We start from the raw sequence: 18,212 nt of genomic DNA, 5'->3' as shown, positions 1-18,212 counted from the left end.
GGCTCATAGTAACTCTGGGAACTGAATAAATGGTATGGTATGGAACACATCAAACACATGGTTTCCATTCCATTTACTCCATTCCAGCCATTTTTATGAGCCGCCCTCCCCTCAGCAGCCTCCTGTGGTCTCTAGGAGTTTACTTTGCATGTAGTGTAAAAGATGTCTGAGTTTAAAACCCGCCAACATACACAAAAATGTACAGGTGGTATGGGGTACAACCAAACTTTGCTGTCCTTCCATCGTCAGCGCACTAGGAGGAGCACTAGGTCTGTGAGCACACACATGCACATGCACGCACGCACGCACACCCACCCACACACACGCACCCTCACACACATTAGGGCCAAAATCACGGGGCCTGATGTCATCTGGATGGCTCATTTACACCCTGAGTGGTGACATCTCTAATTGGTTGCGTACTGGCCTGGTCCTCAGGAACAGCTGCGGAGCCAAGCCAAGAATCCAGCTACCTAACACCCCATCTCTTCCAATGACCCCTGGTGGTAACTGATCTCCATGACTCCATCATTACGTCTCAAATTGTGTCAAAACCAGTGGCGTCACCATTATGAAGACGCTTAGCGAGCTACCACCCCCACCATCAATTACAGTCAATGAAGCCCTTTATCAGGGGTATTCAACTCTTACCCTATGTGGTCCGGAGTCTGCTGGTTTTCTGTTTTCTGTTCTTGCCCCACCTGGTGTCCCAGGTCTAAATCAGTCACTGATTAGAGAGCAACAATGGAAAAACGCAGTGGAACAGGCTTCAAGGTCCAGAGGTGAGTTTGAAGGCCCTATATGGTTTGGAAGAGAAGAGAATGTTATGAAAAGATAAAGAGAACCCAAAGTCTGACAGGTCATAAAAGAAGTACAGTGAACAGTATTCATTACTATGACAGTAAGAGATGGGTGAAGGGGGGAACTGCTTCGGTAATCCACTTCTGTCTCTCAATCTCACCCAAACACCTTTCTCATTTCAAACGTGTATTGCTCAGCGTTGGATTGGGGGCTTCAGTATGATCCCTGGTGGGATGAGGGGCCAGTGACAGTACCACTAGTCACCAGGCCAGTCCTTAGTGGCGGAAGACATTGCAGATGCTATGGTTGCGTTCCTTTTCCCTATATAGTGCTCTAAGTTTGATCTGAGCCCTATTGGTCCTGGTCAAAATTAGTGCAGTAAATGGAAAATGGTGCCATTTCGTATGCAATGTATAACCTCCAGCAGACCATGGAGTGAACCAGGGACCTCTGTCTGAACTGTAAGCCAAGGATCAGAGCCCTTACCCCTGTCGATGCACCCAGGGACACTCCCCTCCCTCCAAGGAGGATGTTAAATCAGGCCTGTTTATTGACAGCTCCTGGGGGAAAAAGGCAGAGCCTGCCTCCAAAATGGCACCCTATTCCCTGCACAGTGTACTACTTTTGACCAAAAGTCAAAAGTAGTGCCCTATATAGGGAATAGACAGAGTTTACAATGTGTTTGAGGCATGGCAGGAGTAAATATCTGTCTCCTACGCAGTGGGGGGTCAAGCCCCCCTAACAGGGTGCCCCGCTCCTCTTGACAAGAATACAATAATCAGGAATGACTGCTGTTTACACCAGGTGCCAGACAGACCAGACCAAACCTGCATGGTTGACTGGCTAGATTCACAGGTGATATCTGAGCCTCACGACACTTCCAACCACACGCCACCATCCATCACAAGACGGATAAACACTGCTTGAACGAAGCACCGACACACACACAACGACACTTCCTCAGCAGTAGTTGGTGCACTAAGGAGATAGTCCCCAAACAAAGTTGTGGTGAGCAGCAGTAGCAGCCCTCTAGAGATTTTCACAAGAGGCATGTACAAGCAAACCCTGTTTCCCTGTTTCCTCTGATCCCACTGTATTTCCCCCGCTGTTGAGGCGTTCTTGTGTTCTCCCAGAGAGGAACCAGAGTGTTCAAGAGTCACTTAAAAAACACAGTAGAAAAGAACAGAAACACCCCGCCTATTGTATTTCCTGAGGAGAGAGCGTTTTGCCATTTAAGGCTCATATTTCTATTGGATTGCCTTTGGTGCACCTGGGAGGAGAGGACATACTAGCTGCAGGAGAATGTTGTTTTGTGCTGTAAAAAGCAGTCTGACAATTCCTCTTACCGTCACCACAGAATTTAACAGCAGGAGCAGAAGGGAGTGCACAGGAAAGAGTATGGAGGGGGTGAATTGACCCTGTGTCCACTCAAATGTTATTGGTTGCATACACATCATTTGCTGATGTTATCGCAGGTGCACCAAAATGCTTATGTTTTTAGCTCCAACAGTGCAGCATACCTAACAATACAAAAAAAAAACATATCCCAAAAATAAATGAATAAATAATTAAGAAACGTCACAGCTTTTCGATTTTCCTCAAGGGGATAGAACTCAACAGGAGCTTCCAGTGTGTGTGTGTGTGTGTGTGTGTGTGTGTGTGTGTGTGTGTGTGTGTGTGTGTGTGTGTAAGGTGAGAGTTGTGCAGTAGACACCCTGACAGGAAGGTAGCAGGAGAACAGCTTCCCCCTGAGACTCAGATCAATACCATGTAATTGCCCTCCTGTAGGATTTGTGTGTGTGCGCTTGTGTGTTTGACTGTGCTTGTGCGTGAAGTTCCCACAAGAATAGTAATTTAACAAACATTTTATCAACTGGGGACATTATGTTGGTCCCCGCAAGGTCAAATGCTATTTCTAGAGGGTTTAGGGTTAAGGTTAGAATTAGTGTCAGGATTAGAATTAGGTTTAGGGTTAGGAGCTAGAGTTAGTTTTGGGTTAAGGAGCTAGGGTTAGGTTTAGGGTTAAGGTTAGGTTTTGGGTTAGGGTTAGGGAAAATTGGATTTTGAGTGGAACTGAATTGTGTGTCCCCATAAGATTAGCTGTTGAAGACTGTGTGTGTGTGTGTGTGTGTGTGTGTGTGTGTGTGTGTGTGTGTGTGTGTGTGTGTGTGTGTGTGTGTGTGTGTGTGTGTGTGTGTGTGCGCACATTCGTGCTTGTGGAGTCTTCTGATACAGGCTAATTCCTGACTCTCCTTTTCTAGTTTGCGATCCTCACCCTAGGTCATTACATTGAAACACTCCAATGAAGCTGCAAATTACTATTTTTTTGGCAACAAAAATGTCTTCTTCGAGTTATTTCTCTGGAGATAATAATTGGCAGGATCAGGCAGCAACAGTGAGAAGCCAAATCGCAACATTTTCCATTATAGTTTACGCTAAAGACTGTAGCTATCAACAGTTTCCGTTCATTTTATCAACTAAGTCTCATTGCTCTGTCATGATTGTCCACGAGAATCCAAATAGGTCAGATCAGGTTTGCAATGAATAACTTCAATTAGACTCCCTCTCACCCGCAGAGGTGAGGAGGAAATAACTAGACGGGATTAACAGCTCACATCCTGTTGTAAATCAAGGGGATTAGATTCAGGTCTTTCTCTCCCAGATTCACCAAAGGAATGTGCTTTGTCTCAACAGACTTTTCCCGCTGAAACTCTAACACGTTCAAAAGCAAATACTGGAACAATATTTTTAACATAGAACATGGGGAATGGTCAGAGGCAATCTATAGAACACTAATGTCATTTTGTTTGTTATTTTGGGATTATAAAGGAAATACTGTAACTTGGAAAGTATATGTGAAGTGTTCATACTAAGCGTTGTGTACGTAATTCTAAAATGATGAAAGTATTTTTGTTAAGAGAAGGATGTGATTTGAGAAGCTATAAGAGATAATTGTTTTACAGCCTGACGGAACCGCCCTTTTCAAACAAACTGCATAAATGATGGGTTAAGAAATTAACATACCAGACCAGAAAAGTGTGAAGCTGCAGCTGCATTTTTGAAGTGGTTTGAACTCTCAATCTCAACACTAGGTAGAAACGATGAACTCACCTCCCTGTACAATCACTGGTACGACTGATTAGCCGTTCTAAGTAAAGTATCTTCGAAAGTGAATTTAAGTAGTACCATTCTGCTACTCTGCTCAAACCATCTTATTACACTACTCTCATTACCCCACTGGGAACCATTGATATGGCTGGCTAGCCTATCTTCAAATAAGCATATTCAAGAGCGAATGGAAGGAAAATAAACTCTGTATTTCTGTTCAGGACTACAAGACAAGTCACTGGATACCAGACAACTACAGAGAAGGACAACAGTAGAAGAGGCCAGACTCCTTTTACAAGGCTGCCCTGTCAATCGAGAGAGATCCATTTCAAACCCATGGCATTTCACGTAAATACATTCATGATTTCTTACTCAAAGCGGGTGACGGTTCATGTGCAAAGTATATGGTTACTGTAGGTGAGAGTAGATTCTAAATGTACCAATGTTAAGTGTTTCTGTCCCTCTTTCTCTGTCCCTCTCCATCTCTTATATAACAAGCAGCCATGTTGTTGTCATTTCGCTAGGGACCTGTTTTAACGTATTAATTCTCCAGTAAATCAAATCAAATCGTATTTGTCAGATGCACCGAATACAACAGGCCTTACAGTGAAATACTTACTTACAAGCACTTAATGAACAATGAAGGTTTAAGAAAATACCTAAAACATTGTATGAAATAAAAGTAACGAATAAATACAGGGCAGCAGTAAGATAACAAAAGTGATGCTATATACGGGGTTACCGGTACAGAGTCAATGTGTGGGGGCATCGGTTAGTCGAGGTAATATGTACATGTAGGTAGAGTTATTAAAGTGGCTATGCAAAGATAATAACAGAGAGTATCAGCAACGTAGAAGAGAGGTGGGAAATGCAAATAGTCTGGGTAGCCATTTGATTAGATGTTCAGGAGGCTTAGATAGCAGGAAGCTTGGCCCCGGTGATGTACTGAGCCGTATGCATTACCCTCTGTAGTGCCTTTCAGGCAGAGGCCGAGCAGTTGCCATACCAGGCAGTGATGCAGCCCGTCAGGATGCTATCGATGGTGCAGCTGTAGAACCTTTTGAGAATCTGAGGACCCATGCCAAATCTTTTAGTCTCCTGAGGGGGAATCAGTTTTGTCGTGCCCTCTTCACAACTGTCTTGGTGTGCTTGGACCATGTTAGTTTGTTGGTGATGTGGACACCAAGGAACTTGAAACTGCAACATTATGTACAAAATAAACAATACAAAAAATTAACAAAATAGCACGGTTGGTTAAGTTAAGAGCCAATAAAACAGCAGCCATCATCTCCGGCGTCATTCTACTCTCAGCTCTAGAGTTCCATCCTTATTGCAAAGTGTGCATGTTTATCCTGTGTTCCCATTGAATTAGCTAGTAAATAAATACTAAATAATTAAACCCGTTTGTGTAGTAACAAGTAAGGCTCCAGTTTTTAAAACTTTTTTTCCCTTCTTTTTTTTGGGAATTTGACCCAATTTTTCTCCCCAATTTTGTAGTATCCAATTATTATTAGTTAATATATTGTCTCATCGCTACAACTCCCATACGGGCTCGGGAGAGACGAAGGTCAAAAGTCATGCATCCTCCGAAACACAACCCAACCAAGACGCACTGCTTCTTAACACAGCGCGCATCCAACCTGCAAGCCAGCTGCACCAATGTGTCGGAGGAAACACTGTGCACCTGGCGACCGTGGTTAGCGTGCACTGCGCCCGGCCCGCCACAGGAGTCGCTAGTGCACAATGAGACAAGGATATCCCTACCGGCCAAACCCTGCCTAACCCGGACAACGCTAGGCCAATTGTGCGTCGCCCCACGGACCTCCCAGTCGCAGCCGGCTGCGACAGAGCCTGGGCGCAAACCCAGAGTCTCTGGTGGCACAGCTAGTGCTGCGATGCAGTGCCCTAGACCACCCGGGAGGCCTAAGGCTCAAGTTTTTACAGATGCAAGGAGGTCATGACTGTTCAGAATGATGATATGTTTACAGATGTGCTAGGTAAAGACCTTTTAGAGTTTAAAGAGTTACCATCTCCCGAATTAAAGAACTGCTCTCGTGGTGCACCAGATCCTAATGAGTTAAATGTTACATGATTAATTTAATCAGGTAACAGTTAACATAGTTAGGTAACGTAGTTAGGTATTTAGATAAATAAATTAGATAAATAACAGTTTTCAGATAAATGTTTATTTCAAGTCACGACAACTCTTACCTATTGACATGATTCAATGGAAGTACAAAACAAGCACTCATTTAGAATTAATGATCTTGGCAGACAGCCAAGAATGTTGTTGGAAAATGTTTACTATGTTTGAGTTTGGGTGGCCCTGAATTAGCTAGAATATATGTGTAGATCTGTCTATAGAAAGCCAGTGTGAGGGTTAGCGCTCAGGCTAGAATGAAAGGCGGCCAGTGAGTGAGAGAGAAACTGTCTATTGAGTTCGTAAAAGGCTTAAGGCAGAAAAGTATACTCTGTTTCTTTTTTTATTTTTATCAGCAGCTTGCACTTTCACTTTGTGTCGTCTTTTGATCATGGATTCAATTAATTATATTATTGTTGCATCTCAACCTTCTCCTTTATAGAGCTATGTCTGGACACATACTTTATCTGCGTCAACGACACTGACATACTGCATGTTGCATCTCCAATGGCACCCCGTTGCCTATATATTGTAGTGTACTACTTCCAAAGTAATGGACTATAAAGGCAACAGTGCACCCTTTGAGACACAACAATTGTGATAACCTGACTAAGAAAAGGCTAAAGAAATGTCTAGACAGACACTTTATCTCTGTCGACAATACTGACATGTTCTATAATTATGTATTTTATACAAAAAATTCCCTCCTCGCTGTTGTTCTATCCACCGCATACTGTATCTAACTGATGTTGACAATGATGAGTAATTTGCCCTCTTCTGAGCACGTTAAGCTCTCAGGCAGCCCTGGAGGAGAAGAGACCGACTCTTTTCTCTAATCTCTCACAAGGATGTGCTAATGACAATAATGGTTATAATAGCGTTTGTTTGAATGGCGGACCGTCTGGTTCAGCGGTTTAATGGTACAACGATGTGCTCCGGTAATGAGTGCTGAACGGCAGCCTAACGTCTCACCGGTGTCGTCCTGGTAACCAACGGTCCATGGGATTAAGGGGGATGTACTTTAGGGCTCTTTTCACAAAAATAAAGGGAAAATGAAAAAGCTGTAGAACTATTTATTGATTTCAGTGTTACCCTGCTACAGATATGGAAGGAGTACAAGAAGTCATGGCCCGAAAAGGACCAGGCAACACACAGGCAGGTCCCACACTGATGAATCGATATCCGGTTAAAAACAGCAAACACTTTTAATACAACCTGTGTTGACCTCCCCCCACCACTACCGTGTGTGCATGTGTGTGCTTCTCTGTGTAGTGTGTATATATGTTTGTGTGTGCAATCACCTACCTACCCTACCCTCTCCTCTCCTTCTTCCCCGACCTCCCCTTTTTATTTATTTACCCAGGTCTCATCCAATCGAGCAGCAGATGCTTCAGTAGAAAGGGCAGGTTGCCAAGGCAGCCCGGTGTGACAGAGCAATGCATTAGGACATTAAGACACCCTGTGCTGCTGCACCAGAAATCAATCACGCACCCTGGATACATTAATGGCAGAGAAGGGCACAGCTAGTTCATACCTTTCTGAATTCTGGGCATCAAAATACTCTGCAGAGTGTTGTGAACCAGTCTCACTGCGTCTGAGTGTGTTTCAAGGGGATCCCACCTGGTTGGTTCTTGTTGTTTTGGTTCTGGGTTCTCAGAACCTCTTAAGCATCGGACCCTTTTTTCCAGATTTCACCTAAAATGACATACCCAAATCTAACTGCCTGTAGGTCAGGACCTGAAGCAAGGATATGCATTTTCTTAAAATCAAATCAAATAGTATTTGTCACATGCGGCGAATACAACACGTGTAGACATTACAGTGAAATGCTTAATTACAAGCCCCTAACCAACAATGCAGTTATGAAAAATACCTAAAAAAAAGTAACAAATAATTAAAGAGCAGCAGTAAATAACATTAGCGAGGCTATATACAGGGGATACCGTCAATGTGCGGGGGCACCGGTTAGTCGAGGTAATTGAGATAATATGTACATGTAGGTAGAGTGTCTATGCATAGATAATTACAGAGAGTAGCAGCATAGGATTTGTCGTGCCCTCTTCACAACTGTCTTGGTGTGCTTGGACCATGTTAGTTTGTTGGTGATGTGGACGCCAAGGAACTTGAAGCTCTCAACCTGCTCCACTACAACCCCGTCGATGAGAATGGGGGCTTGGTCCTCCTTTTCCTGTATTCCACAATCATCTTCTTTGTCTTGATCACGTTGATGGAGAGGTCATTGTCCTTGCACCACATGGTCAGGTCTCTGACCTCCTCTCTATAGGCTATCTCATCACTGTTGTGTCAATGGCAAACGTAATGATGGTGTTGAAGTTGTGCCTGTCCGTGCAGTCATGAGTGAACAGGGAGTATAAGAAGGTCTGAGCATGCACCCCTGAGGGGCACCCATGTTGAGGATCAGCGTGGTGGATGTGTTACTCCCTAACCTTTCCACCTGGGGGTGGCCCATCAGGAAGTCCAGGATCCAGTTGCAGAGGGAGGTGTTTAGTCCCAGGGTCCTTAGCTTAGTGAAGCGCTTTGAGCGCACTATGGTGTTGAACACTGAGCTGTAGTCAATGAATAGCATTCTCACATAGGTGATCCTTTTGATCAGGTGTTAAAGGGCAGTGTGGAGTGCGATAGAGATTGCATCATCTGTGGATCTTTCAAATTATACCATTTGAAAGGAAACACTTTGAAGTTTGTGGAAATGTGAAATTAATGTAGGAGTATATAACACATTAGATCTGGTATTATTTATATTATATATTTTTTCATCATCTTTGAAATGCAAGAGAAAGGCCATTATATTCTACAGGAGTCTAGATGGCAGCAGTGTGTGTGCAAAGTTTCAGAATGATCCAGTGAAGCATTGCAATACTGTACAATATTTTCTATGAATTCTGCCCGAAAATGCCAAATTGGTCAATTGATACATTTTTAAGTACATAACTATAGGGAATATGCAAAAATGACATGGTAATACAACATTTAAGTTGACACACTACCAGGAATGTCATACATGATGGACCATTAGCTTATACACTAACTTTCACACATCTAGATGGCCAGGCGGGGTGGGTGTGGAGCCAGAGACAGCAGGGGTTCAAACTGTAGAACTGTAGTACGGTTGAATATAAAAATAGATTTTATCAAACAAAACTATGCTATTAGAAAGAGGAGGAAGGGAAGAGCTACTAAGGTACACAATAGTACATTTTGGTAGACAGAAGGTGCTCTTTGGTAAAAGGGGTGAATTGGTCATCAAAAAGATAGGAGGACCAAGGCACTCTTCATATAATTAATTACTCCCTGTACTCCCTAACGAAGGCCATGCAGCCGAAATGCGTCGGATTTTTAAAACTTTGCTTCTATTGAACACGCCATACAAATAAAGGCATTTTAATTAATTATATGAAGATTGCTTGGTCATCCTTTTTGAAAACTATGCTATATTTTATCTCTGGGATGCTCAGTATGACAAATCAGAGCAAGATTACTGAATGTAAGTACATTATTTAACTTCAGAGGTGAATGTATCAAACCAGTTTCCGTGATATATACGTTTTTTTTGTGCACTTTCCTCAAACAATAGCATGGTATTTCTTCACTGTAATAGCTACTGTAAATTGGACAGTGCAGTTACATTAACAAAAGTGTAAGCTTTCTACCCTATATAAGACAATGCATGTCCTGGAAAGTTACTGTTACTTACAACGTCATTCTAGTCACGTTAGCAACAACCATACCGGTATAGGGACACCGATCCTATGGGATCCCTAACTCTCTCGCTCTCTTTCTTTTTCCTTCTCTCTGAGTAGGACTTATTGACAAAATACATTAGCCATTATCTCTAAATGCAGAGTAGTCATTTTAAAACAACAACAGAATCTCTAATTCACCTGACACATACTGTATATTGTCATACCAACTACTGACTATCCCATGTCAAGCAGAGAGAGAGAGCCAACCATGTCTAAGCGTCCTGCCAGGAGACCCTGACCAATCAGACGGCAGACAGGATGACAGAGCTCCTAAACCTCTTGCCGTAAAAACAACCTTGATTGATGGGCACCTATTTGTACTCTCTCTCTCTCTCTCTCTGAAGATAGGATATTTTACATTTTAGAGAGAGAATTAGAAACGGTGGTACTGTAGCTAACAGCAGTTTTGTATTTATATGTAGATTGGAACTGGATAGGTTACCATTTATCATACTGCCACTGGATGTATAGGTGATAACAGGAGCGTACATTGCTCCCCTATTTTGATTGTAATGTTATTGTTTTCTACTTTGACCTTTCCTCAGCACTTTGGGTTGACTATTCCACTTGAAACTCTCTTTAACGTTGAGGATATTCTTACCAGAAAGAAAACGTCACAACTGCAAGGTCACTTATTTCTTATGTGTAGGGCGATCATAGGTATTAGTATTGAGGATCTGTGCACATCAAGTAGCCTATCCTCACTCTTGGCATTATGAGAATGTCCTTTTTACCTATTTCCATTGCCAAAGGTTCTGTCATCCTGTCTCTCTTCCCCGCCTTCTCACTGTCTGAGCGGAGGGATGGAAGGATGGTAGGAGGGATAGGGTGGTAACAGGTGAGGATGGAGTGCTGGCCTGGAAGAGAGGTGTAACGACAGAGCAAGAGACACACAGAGAACCACAGAGAGACACGGACAGACACACCGAGAGGTAGCCAAAGACATCGACAGAAAGACAGACAGAAAAAGAGAGAGGGTGGTGTAGGGGTTGGTTGGCTAGGTTCCTGTTCATCTGGCTGCCTTCACCACCACTCAGCACCACCCCTGAGTTGGTCAGTCTATCTTCTCTCTGGGCAGAGCCAGCACGCTTTGAAGGCATGTTGTCTGCTCTACACCACAGGCTCAACTCCTCACAAAGCCAGACCAATCGGAGTCACAAATGGCACCCTATTCCCTATGTAGTACACTACTTTTGACCAAACCTGGTCAAAAGTAGTGCACTAAATAGAGCATAGGGTATCATTTGGGATACAGTCCCAGACCAAGCGCCTCATTAAAAAGCCAGCACCGTCATTTCCAAAGGCCCATTATTTAGCATATAATTATTCATTAATTACAAAGTGCAGCACTTTGTCTTAATGAGAGCAGCCACTGCAGAATATTTAAGTGTTTGTTATTTGGCGTGTAAGGTTGAGGTTGCAGACAGAGATTCAGACCACATCATAATACATACTGATTATAGCAGCCACAAAAATTCTTATAATAAGGGGTGAAAAGTGATCATAAGAAATTCATTTTTCTCTTCAAGCCAGACTAAAATATTGCATGCAGTGTTGATTGATGGATAATGTTATGCATTTAAAGGGTTTGAGGTGGGAGAGGATTTATTCCCTTACATTTTCTAAGTCATCAGGATACTGTTGGCCGAAACATATTATACCAGTTTGTGAAACCAGGAAATGCATAAAACCTTTTATACATTCTCTTCCTGTCAAAAGCTTGAGATTGAAGAGATAAATAGTACAACAAAAATGTAAAGCTTTGTATTTGCTGGGTGATGCTCTGTTTCACATGAAATCCATGGAAAGGAAATAACGCTAGTACATTGTTTATGTAGAGGAAATCCCATTCTAAAAATGAATATGACTTTTTCCTCTTCCTTGCATTCAGTTTCATTTAATGTCTAAATGTACAAATAAACAAATAAGTGCCTGTAAATAAGCGTAGTCTTTTGCTCAAGTCATTTCTCTATTACCTTGTCCACTGGAGTGAGACCGACTTCTTATTTCTTATTTCTGTCTCTCAGAGAAGCAGCTCTCCATTTCTCTGATAGAAGAAAGAATAAAAGAAAAGAAATGAGCAAGACCAGACAACAGTGTGACGAAAGAAGTGAAGGATTCTTTTGGCACCCCTTCCACACGTTGCATTGCTGTCAGCTTGCTGTTCTTTTTCTCTCACTCAGACTGAGAGAGGATGGCAGCTGCCGTATACCCCTAGTCTCCCAGCATTACTACACCAAGCTCTCCCTCTCCCTCTCTCCCTCTACCAACCACACACAACCGCACGAATAGATTCAATTTTCAACCAACATCTGACACTAATATAAAGAAAGTGTTTCGGTAATGACCCCCCCACCCCACCCCCCACCACCACCAACTCAGAAATAAATAATCTTTGACCAGGCCAAGTGGAGTAAATCCACTGGCATTACTATGTGCTTTAAGTGTTGCTTTGAGGCTTTGTTGTAGCACTTTGAGTTTTTGGAAAGCGTGTTAAAAATAAAATGTAGTACATTGAGAGAGTCATTTGAATGAGAATCTGGATCTGACAGGAGGGCCCAGTTCCACGAAACAGGTTTATGGACAAGACAAGTCTCTTTTCTTCATTCAAAAGTGCATAGTAGCCACCCTGCTGCTCCAATCAATCCATAACTGAATCCTCTGTAAAATGCTAACTGACAACGCTATCTCAAAACCTGGCTCTAAAAACAGAGAGAGCATTAATGGGGCTGCTAGCATAGTACTGTTGGTGCTGTGTGAGAACAATACATCGATGACATCATCCACCAAGAAGTAATGCTGGGGCTGAAGCCTGGTGCTTGCAGGCATAAACAAGCCATGGAGCCATGCTGCTTCCTCCACTTGAGGAGAGTAAATACAAATGACATGTGGCCAGGTGTGGACCACAAATTGTACTGGAGTACATGTTGAGTAGGCTACATCTCCTTGTGTCAAACTCAGAGAGGAGAGGTCTCATCAGGCCTTATCTAGGGCCTCTCAATATTAAGTAATTGTGAATGTATTGTCCCATTTTAAGTGTCCCTAATACTAATGCATTTACATATAAGTTATATACAGGTACCATACAAGTATGCACTGTTGCATAACACTTACAACAATGATAGCTGATGTCTGGCAATCACAATTTGAAGGATTACCAAATAGCCTCACAATTGAGATAACTGAGCTAACAAGCTAGAATTTCAAGACAGTGGTCAGGTAGATACAGGAGAAGAAAACCTATATGAATCCAGGACACATGAGTCTGTTAGCATTCAGGTCCTGATTTTGACTTGAGTTCCCAGGCCAGAACAGAGTGAGTGAGTGAGTGAGTGAGTGAGCGAGCGAGTGAGTGAGTGAGTGAGTGAGTGAGTGAGTGAGTGAGTGAGTGAGTGAGTGAGTGAGTGAGTGAGTGAGTGAGAGAGAGAGAGAGAGAGAGAGAGCGAGAGAGAGAGAGAGCTGAACATGACTTCAATCTAATTCAATGTCACTCACTGTGAAAGTCAGGGAACAAAGATGATCCTGTTCACTGGTCAAATCAAATCAAAATCAAAACTCAGTGTAGAACCCACTATATAAAGAAACAGCTCTTGAAATAGGCCTACATACTGTATATTTCCCCACTGCGTTGCACTGCAGTGACCCTCAGTGTCTTATAATATTCAGCTTTGAACAATTACCTTTTTTTTTTAAATTATGCATTTACATAATGTACCAATACATAGACAGAACTATGAATAGGTAATTTTCCTTGATATAACAATATGCTACACTTTTACGAGGTCAAATTCACATCAGGTATTGAAGCGAGTTTAAATGGGGTTCCCTTGTCAACATGCATTACATTGCAATAGAAAAATGTCTGTCTACCCAATATGCATTTCTGTAGAGATGACTCAAATGCCACATCCACTCTAATTCAACATGCTATTATTTTATTTGTTTGTTTATTTATTTGCTGTCTGAAAGAAATTTGAGTCATGGAAAAATAACACAATTAAACTAGAACAAGGCAGCCAAGTCCAAAACAAATAACAGTCCTGTCAATGTTAAAATATGGGGTTGTGATTTTGGGGTGACAGCAAGCAGTGGCCATGAGTGCAACAATTGACTGCAAAATTGTTAGGAACCCAAAGTACAGCCGTGTGTCCAATTGGTGCTAGGAGCCTGAAGATGTGACTGGGCTGTAGCATCAAGCATTGTCTATTATGACAAACTTTACATTGAAGAAGAAGTTCAAAGCAGCAACATGCTTTCACATGCATTCTGTAGTGGATATGTTTGTCATTGCACTAGAGAACAGTATTGAAGGTCAGATTTCTGACTTTCTTGTCGCACAAAAAAGTTGCATACATTTTCTCTGCAAGTATCGCTCCTTATCTTCCAGTGTCAGGAAGAATGAACACAGAAAAAAAGAGAAAGCCATTACACAATATCTTGATGCCAATACATTATCCGCCTCACCACTTTTTCTTCTTAAAAAGAGCAAAGAGCAGAACCATATTTTAAAAGCCCATAACTGGGCTTACAGCCAAGGGTATCATCAAGGCCCAAATGGCACCCTATTTCCTACATAGTGCACTTCTGTTGACAAGACCCCTATGAGCCCTGGTCAAAAGTAGTGCACTAAATCTGGTATAGTGTGCCATTTGGAATGCAGGTCAAATATACAGCTGTTCCCAAACTCCCCTCCCTTCAAAGGCCAGCCGGCCAGCTCTTTCATAAATCCTTAAAGGTCATTCACACTTTAAAATAATTTATTTGAATATGGTTGAGAGGTTTAGAGGGAAGGATGGAGGGAGGGATAAGGGCTTGTACCATGGCAGATGGAGGACAGTGGTATAATCTCTCCTTTCATCCCTTCACTGGGTCCCTCCACTAATGGGCACCTTCCAGGAGATGGGAGAAGGGGAGATATAGGAGAGAGGAGGGGAGGGGGGAACAGTGAAGTCATGCACCACCAATGGTTTAAGGACAGTTTGCGCCACCAAGGGGATAGACACCATGTGTGTTGTTACGAGAGAGGGATTTTTGTGGGGATGTGGGAAAGCATACCCATACAATATTGAAGGAGTAAATTATATATTGAGAAGAACAGCAAAAAAATATAAATTGGAGTCACCAAAAAACTAAAATGAAGGAAAATGATAAAGGATTACTGGTTTGGCAAGGATGGCAGAAATAATTAAGGCAATTACCAAATAAAAAACACAGAAATCCAGACAACAAAGTGTTATACTTTGAATATTGCGAGACATTTAAACATGATAAGAACACCATCAGAATAAAAAAGAATGAACATACCCAAAAGGAAATGTGCCTAATTGAGTCCATAAATTGAGTCCATAAATTCAAATGCTACTGGGACCATCCCTCCCTCTCAACCTCTCAACCATGAAATGAAAGATGGGGCTGATGGAAAAGGGTGACATCTTACAAGTTCCAACCTATCTATGATATTTAGTGACTTTTATCGTGTTTATCTTTACTTTTTTTGTACAGAAAGTTCATACGATTATCACATATGACCGCAAAGCACTTCTGAACATCAGATTGACAGTTACTAACCTTGATTTCGGCTTCAACTCCGACTCAGCTGTTCCACTGTTCATACCGGACCCTATTCCATTGTTCCATGTGCTACCAAAATGCCACAGGCGTAAACATGGGAGACGAGGTGGAGTCCTGGTGAAATTGAGACAAAGTGAAAACCAAACGGCATTCCCCTCCGTTCTATTGGCTAATGTTCAGTCACTTGAGAATAATATGGATGAGCTTCGCTCTAGAGTCTCCTATCATACGGACTTGAAAAGCTGCAACATGTAATGTCTTACTGAAACATGGCTGGATGATGATGCTATGCACGTAGTACTCGGTGGACTATCCATGCAGCGGCAAGATCGGACAGCGGCTTCAGAGAAAACGAAAACGAGGCAGTGTTTGTTTTTTCACAAATAACAGCTGGTGTGCTGCTTCAAGTGTGATCGAAATCTCAAGCTTTTGCTCACCTGATATGGAATACCTATAGTTCTCATCTGTAATTGTCACGGCTGTCTATATTCCTTCACAGGCCAACCCCACTCTGGCATTCAATGAACTGTATGGGGCCAGAAACAAACAAGAAACCACTCAGCCAGAGGTATTGTTTCTAGTGGGCGTAGACTTTAGCATGGGAAGACTTAAAACCATCCTACCTCACTTCTACCAACATGCCACTAGGGGCGCTAAAACTCTAGACCTCTTTTATTCTACCCCCAGATATGCATACAAGGCCTTGCTTCATCCTCCCTTCGGCAAATCTGACCATGACTCCATTCTCTTCCATATAGGAAGTAACAGTGATGCGCTCAATATGGAAGTGGTTGGATGACGCAGACGTGAGGCTACAAGACTGTTTTGCTAGTACAGACTGGGATATGTTCCGGGATTCATCTGATAACATTGAGAAGTTTACCACAACAGCTACGGGCTTCATCAATAAGTGCATAGACGAGGTCTTCCCCACAGTGACTATAAGGAAGTATCCCATGGATTACAGGCAACATCCGCTTTGGGTTAAAGGCTAAAGCTTCCGCTTACATTGAATGGGACATGAACATGGACACATACAAGATATCCCGCTAGACATTAAACATGTAAAAAGACAGTATAGGAGAAAGGTGGAATCCTATTACATCAGCTATGATGCTCGTCGTATGTGGTAGAGATTGCAGATGATAATGGATTACAAAGGGAAACCCAGAAATTATCTGCCCAGCGACGCAAAACTCCCAAACGAGCTAAATGCCTTTTATACTGGCTTCAAAGAAAGTCCCTGCTTTTCCGGATGACTGTGTGATCTCGCTCTCTGTTGCAGATGTGAGCAAAACAATTAAACAGGTCAACACCAGGGCACATTCTCAAAGCATGAGCAGACCAGCTGGCAGGTGTCTTCATAGATATTTTCAATCTCTCCTTGTCCCAGTCTGTAATTCCAACATGTTTCAAGCTGACCACCATTGTCCCTGCTCCCAAGAGCTCCGAGGTAACCTTCCTAATGGACTATTGCCCAGTAGCAATCACATCTGTAATTATGAATTTCTTTGAAAGGCTGGTCTTGACACACATCAACATCAACATCATCATCCCAGACACCCTAGTCTCACTCCAATTCATATACTGTACAGTCCCAAGAGATTCACAGATGACGCAATCTCGATTACACTTCACACTGCCCTCTCCCACATGGACAAGAGGGGAAAAATACTATGTGAGAATGCTGTTGATAGAATACAGCTTAGCATTCAACACCATAGTCCCCTCCAAGGTCATCACCAAGCTAGGGACCCTAGGACTGAACCCCTACCTCTGCAAGTGGATCCTGGACTGCCTGACGGCTCGGCCCCAGGTGATGAGGGTAGTCAACAACTCCTCCTCCAAGCTGACCCTCAAAACGGGGGTCCCTCAGATTGTTTGCTAAGCCCCCTCCTATTCTCCCTGTTCCACCACAACTGCATGACGGCTCAAGACTCCAACACCATCATCAAGTTTGCTGACGACACTATCGTGGTAGGTCTGATCACCGACTGTGAATGTGTTAGCCTACAGGGTGGTGGTCAGAGACTTAGCAACATGGTGCCAGGACAACAACTTCTCCCTCAATGTTGTCAAGACAAAGGAGCTGATTGTGGACTATAGGAGAAAGAGGGGAGAGCACAATCCCCATCCACATTGACGGGGCTGTTGTGGAGCGGGTCGAGAGCTTTAAGTTCCTAGGCGTCCACATCACTAAGTACTTAACATGGTCCGCACCCATCCATACAGTCTTGAAGAGGGCACGCTCAGGCTCCGAGACAGCTTCAACCCCCAAACCATAAGACTGCTAAATAGCCGGACTGCTAAATAGTCAAATGAATGGTGCCCTAACTATCTGCACTGACTCCATCTTGCACTGACCTTACGTTCACAACCTAGACTTTAAATACACACTCACGCACGCACACCCACACTGTCACTCCCACACAAATCCCTCACACAGTCAAACACTACATGCGCACACACACACACATATAACACACCCACACACGCATACTGACACAACGCAAACATACATAAACTCAGCAAAAAAAGAAACGCCTCTCACTGTCAACTGCGTTTTTTTGCAGCAAAATTATTAACATGTGTAAATATTTGTATGAACATAACAAGATTCAAGAACTGAGACATGAACTGAACAAGTTCGTTCCACAAACATGTGACTAACAGAAATGGAATAATGTGTCCCTGAACAAAGGCGGAGGGGGGGGGGGTCAAAATCAAAATTTACCGTCAGAATCTGGTGTGGCCACCAGCTGCGTTAAGTACTGCAGTGCATCTCCTCCTCATGGACTGCACCAGATTTGCTAGTTCTTGAGGTGAGA

This window comes from Oncorhynchus mykiss, chromosome 20 (assembly GCF_013265735.2).
Source record: "Oncorhynchus mykiss isolate Arlee chromosome 20, USDA_OmykA_1.1, whole genome shotgun sequence".
Taxonomy (NCBI): domain Eukaryota; kingdom Metazoa; phylum Chordata; class Actinopteri; order Salmoniformes; family Salmonidae; genus Oncorhynchus; species Oncorhynchus mykiss.
The sequence above is the reverse complement of the archived record's forward strand: the minus strand, read 5'-3'. Positions refer to the sequence as shown.